This window comes from Schistocerca americana, chromosome 5 (assembly GCF_021461395.2).
Source record: "Schistocerca americana isolate TAMUIC-IGC-003095 chromosome 5, iqSchAmer2.1, whole genome shotgun sequence".
In the NCBI taxonomy this organism is placed as follows: Eukaryota; Metazoa; Arthropoda; class Insecta; order Orthoptera; family Acrididae; genus Schistocerca; species Schistocerca americana.
Window position 1 is genome coordinate 50735161 of NC_060123.1, and position 6000 is coordinate 50741160.

At 41.3% G+C, this 6000-nt stretch overlaps 1 protein-coding gene across 1 annotated transcript in view; it reads left to right on the forward strand.

The window, feature by feature from the left end:
• The window catches only part of LOC124615639 (vesicular glutamate transporter 1-like), a 261727-nt gene extending 256860 nt beyond the window's left edge, over positions 1-4867 (forward strand). The window contains exon 11 of the mRNA XM_047143649.1: positions 4506-4867. The gene's annotated coding sequence lies outside the window, so the exon portion shown is untranslated. The remainder of the gene's footprint in view (positions 1-4505) is intronic.
• The last annotated feature ends 1133 nt before the right edge of the window (positions 4868-6000 follow it).

Consider the following 6000-nt stretch of genomic DNA (forward strand, 5'->3'; position numbering starts at 1 on the left):
TGTTATAAGATTTTTATCTTTGTTCCTTGAAGGCAGCAGAAAATATCACCTTACATTGTATTGTCCTACTTGGTGTATGTAGAAAAAGTTCTGTATCAATCAGCACACAATAATGGTGATTGTCGGAACAAATAGCAGTTCCAAGTGGTCGGTAATGACTGAGGACTTGTAGGAGTCAAAACCCAGCAAGGTCATTGTAAGTGTAAAAGATCAGTCCAGAGTGAACACCTGAGACAGAAGTCTTAAACACATGTAATAGATGGAACAATGTATCAAATGGCTTGGTCTGAAGGATTCCAGAGATAAAACGCAAGTATCAGTAGGTGAATTTATGTTCATATTTGAGAGGAAAAACCTGCCAAGGGCACGCCTAGAGTACCTTCGGCTTCCACAATTAGCGGACCTATGAGAAACTGTAGTTGGTCACCAACCACAGTATGTCCCTCTCTGTAGTGATACTGCGGCTTGATAGGGAACCTGGATCACTGTCAGGTACAAGAATTAATGTTACTGTTTTTGCCATGATATTCACATTTATGATTTACCAAATGTTTATATCATGTTAACACTGAAAAATATATTTGAAAACATTTTGTGACACCTACAAAATCAGTACATAAACTATTGCCTTTATTACAAAAAGATGAATAAATTTCAATATGTAATGCATCACTCACTCATATTTTTTCTCAGTGTGTAATCATCAGTGTTTTTCCTTTTCATGGTAAAATTCCAGTTTTCTTTAATCATTTCTATCTCAGATGACATCACTGCAGGATTGAGACCACAACTAATGGAAACAATGAAACTCCACCTTCAGAGAAGTGTAGGAATGTACCTAGTTTTGCAGTGTTCACAAATATGTGGGCTGCCTTCAGTGCGACAGTTTACAGAATATCTTGCGAACCCTACACGGTGATTTCCATTCTGTGGACACAAACCAGCTTGGCACTATAAAGAGTGCTGCTTTGCATCATCATGTTCTTTTCTACATATTGCATAGTTGTTCCCAAAAAAAAAAAAAAATATGAAGATTCATTTGATCGGTCTCCTCAAGCCCACAACCTAAACTGGACTGAGTGCCCTTGGAATGAACAATGGCATTTGGTTGGAAACCAGATTAATGAACAAGTAAAACCAGCAACAACTATTCAGAACAGCTCACAAACAGTGGAAACTAATTCTTCTTTCTTCAGAAATTAGATGAAAGATAAATTCTGTAACCAATTTGAAGGGTTGTCCCAACAACATTAGAAGTGTGGCTGGTGGCTGGAATGAAGGAAACAGCAGCAGGTGTATGGAAGCATATAGTCACATAATGAACATTCATTTTACATAACACAACACTTGTTTGGATTTTCTCTGACTGGTCTGTTATTCCCAAGTTTTAACCAGTTCAAGAGTTGTTTGGTGTACTGATTCTTTCAGCTATTCTTTTTTGTGGTTTGTAAGTTTTTCTCGAGTTAGTCATAAGAAACATTACTTCCAGTCTCCTTCAATTTGTGAGCACATTATATTAAGATACATTCAGTCTGTTGATCCACAGTGACAAAATCTTCACAAGTGTGCAGCTTGTCAGAAAAACTTAATACATGCAACGGAAAATCCAGGACGGAATAATGACGATATTATGAAGAGGAGAGATTGCTACTCACCATGTAGTGGAGATGCTGAGTCGCAGTTAGGCACAGAAAAAATACTGTCAAACAAGTAAGCTTTCAGCCAAAAAGGCCTTATTTCAAATTAGGCAACATACACCCACTCACTCATGTAAATGCAGCTCACACACAACAATGACGACTGTGTGCCTTGGCAGCCAGAGACAGTAGTCAGGTTTGTGTGAGTAGATAGGATTATAAATTCAGGATAAGTTTTTAGGTAGCAAATTGTGGATATTTCTGTGGATGTAAGATTAGTTTGCATGTTGAGGGATTTGGGGTCCAACTTTGGTCATAGCCCCCACAGAAGTATCAGTCCTTACCAAAAGCCTCACTTTTGCCCCTCTTCCAAATTCAGTCATGCAAGACATGTTAAAGACCTCTCCTTCTCCTGGTCCATACAGTGGAAACACTTTTTCGCCACCAACCTAACCAATCAGACTCAAACACAACCAATATTGAACCCTGCCTGACTCAGGTCACTCCTCCATCCAATCGTAATCCACCCTCACTGACCCCAAATCACCCCATGTTGACTTTCCAGAATTTCTTAACCTCAAACCTTGCCTCACCATAATTCCCCAAATCCCTCAATATGCAAACTAACCTTACATCCACAGAAAGAGCCACAATCTACTGCCCAAAAACTGGTCCCAACCTTATAATCCTACCTACAGACAAAGGCTCCATCACTGTCATTTTGGTCCGCAAGCGATTACCTGGCAGAAAGACCCTGTCAGCTGTCAGATTTATCTACCAACAAATCTTCCCACAGTGACCCCATTCCAGAAATCCAGCAGGATCCCCAGTCTCTCCTCAAATTCCTTAGGACCAACCCAGAACCTCTCCCCAGAGTCCATATCTCTCTTCACTCCTACCACTCACCACACTCCTACACACTCCTACCTTCTACATGCTTCCTAAAGTCCATAAACCCAGAACACTCCTTTGTGGCCAATTACTGTGCCCTCACTGAGAGAATCTCTGCTCTCATAGACCAACACCTATTACCCACAACCTACCCTCCTAAATAAAAGATACCAACCATTTCCTGTACCGATTCTGGTGCCCTGTTCATCACTGTTGATGCTACTTCCCTTTACACTAACATCTCTAATGCCCATGGCCTTACTGCTATTGAACACCATCTTTCCCAATGCCCAACAGATTACAAACCTTCAACCTCCTTACTAGTCACAATGACCAACTCTATCCTCACCCACAATTACTTCTCACCTACAAACAAATCTGGGGTATGGGCACCCAAATGACACCATCCTATGCCAACTTATTCATGGGCCATCAAGAGGAATCCTTCCTAAACACCCAGAATCCAAAATCCCTCACCTGGTTCAGATTCATTGATGACTTCTTCATTATCTGGGTCGAGGGTGAGAACCTCAACGCTTTCTACCCCTTTTACTTAACTGTGTCCTACCCAACCCAACATGCCACCTTTCTCAATGCTGACCTCCACGTCAAGGTTAGCTACATCTGAACTTCAGTCCATAACCAACAAGTCCCTTCCCTACAACCTAGCCACCTGTGGCCATCGCATCTGTAGTGATGAGCAGTCCTCAAAATATACCAAGGCAAGGGTCTCACTCAGGCCTCCTACACAGACTTGTACAACAACAGATCTCCTGTGCCTTGTCTCTCCAGTCACCCACCACCTCCCATAATCCCACCATCCAGCCACAGAGGAGCATTCCCCTTATAACCCAGTACTACCCAAGATTGGAGCAACTGAATCACATTCTCTGCCAGGGTGTCAAATACCTTTCGTTATGCCCTGAAATATAGGAATGTTCTACCCACTATCCTTTCCACCTCTCCGACAGTTGTATTTTGCCGCCCACTGAACGTACACAGTATCCTCATTCGCCCCTACACAACCTCTGCTCCCAACCCCTTGCCTCATGGCTCATATCCCTGTAGTACACCTAAGTGCAACACCTGTCCCATACATCCTCCCACAACTACCTACTCCAGTCCAATCAGAAGCATCACCTATCCCATGAAAGGCAGGGCTACCTGTGAAATGAGTCGTGTGGTCTACAAGCTAAGCTGCAACCACTGTGCTGCATTCTTCATGATATGACAATCAACAAGCTGTCTGTCCGCCTGAATGGTCGCTGACTTCTAGACAACCCTGTTGCTAAGCATGCTGCCCAACATGACGTTCTTCATTTCAGTGACTGCTTCACAGCCTCTGCCATATGGATCCTTGCCAACAACACTAGCTTTTCTGAATTGCACAGGTAGAAATGCTCCCTGCAATATATCCTATGTTCCTGTAATCTTCCTGGCTTCAACCTTCGCTAGTCATTATTCTTACCATCTAGCCCCTTCCCTGTTTCCATACCAGCACTACACAGCCTCTATTCTACCAATGCACTCGCCATCTTTTTACTTCTCTCCTTTTCCCTCCTCTATCCTTCATCTAACCTCCTGACAGCACCTCTCTTCACCTCATCCCTGTATGCTCCCACAAACAGTGTGTGTGTGTGTGTGTGTGTGTGTGTGTGTGTGTTTGTTTTGTCTATTTCTGATGAAGGCTTTGTTGGCTGAAAGCTTACTTTCTGACAGTCTTTTTGTTGTGACGATCTGCAGCTCAACATCTCTACTAATTGGTGAGTAGCTAGGCTATTATTTTCATAATATTGTCATATTCCATCCTGGATTTTCCATTGTTTGAAACTGTAATATGTGATATGGATATTAATATATACGTTTTCATTAGCACAAAATAAATTACCTATCTGACTTATGTGTGTTGATACTGTTTTAGTAAGGAGCAGTCAATATCTGATACTCATAGCTTTTTTCGTGCTTATTATCTTCCAGGAAATCCATCTCAAGATGCATTCAGTAGACTAGTATAACCTTCAACTGGCCTATGGTAATAAATGTGGGCTCATATTGTGACAAATTTCCTCGCCTGGCACAAGGAAAGTTACTCCATGCCTGCAGATGTATTGCTACAGAGCTCCACAATGCTACAGCAGTTTGCCTTCAGAACTAATGACTGTACATCCTTTATTAAGTGCTTACATTAAATATTGCAGTAATATTGGCACGTCTTCACTGTAATATTCACAAAAAAGTGTTTAAAAGTAATTACTTACTCTGTTTGTACCAAGAGCTTCATCATATTGCTGAAGTTCACTTTTCATGCTACATAAAAAAGAGCAAATGTTTTACTTCCATATTGGCTGATTCATTGCTGTGACCAATATAATTAAACCCTTTACAGAACTGCAGCCACTCATCCATGTTGTTTTTTATGCTCAGTTGAATTAGTAAGGTGCAATTTTAACTGAAGATTTCTTTCAGATGTCATTAAAATGTACATGCCTCAGTTAGAGCGGTCAACATACTGATGCAATTTTTGTTTAAAAACTTGTTGTTGTGTGCTTCACGCCATATTTTTGTGAAATGCTATTGCAAGTGAAATTCTAAAGTGTTAATATACGAGATATATGCTGGCTGCAAATTACTGAGAAAATACCTGAAAACATCTAGTGTACAAATGCATATTAACATAGTGATTTTATAGCTACACTTGATTGGTTGATCATATATGCATTATGAAGTAATTTGCAGGCCAGGTTCACAGTCTTATTCAGTGTGCTCCATTCATTGATTTTGGCTTCTTCATGAGGAAAGGAAAGCATTCTAGCTTGATAAGTATATACAAACATTGTCCCACACAACAGGTACAATTTTCTTTTGAGACATTAGTGATGCTTGCCATGATTGATTGAGTATACACTGAAGGGCCAAAGAAACTGGCATAGGCATGCATTTTCAAATACAGAGATATGTAAACAGGCAGAAGATGGCACTGCCGAGGCAATGCCTATATAAGACAACAACTGTCTGGCACAGTTGTTAGATTGGTTACTGCTGCTACAATAGCAGGTTATCAAGATTTAAGTGAGTTTGAACTGGTGTTACAGTTGGCACACAAAAGATGGGACTCAGCATCTCTGAGGTAGCGACGAAGTGGTGATTTTCCTGTATGACCATTTTACAAGTGTACCATGAATGTCAGGAAGCCGGTAAAACATCAAATCTCTGATATTGCTGCAACCGGAAAAAGATCCTGCAAGATAGGTTCCAATGACGACTGAAGAGAAGTGTTCAATGTGACAGAACTGCAATCCTTCCGCAAACTGCCGCAGATTTCAATGCTAGGCCAAGTGTCAGCGTGCGAACCATTCAACGAAACATCATCAGTATGGGCTTTCGGAGCTGAAGGCCCACTCGTGTACCCTCAAATGACTGCATGACACAAAGCTTTACACTTCGCCTGTGCCTGTCAACACCGACATTGGAC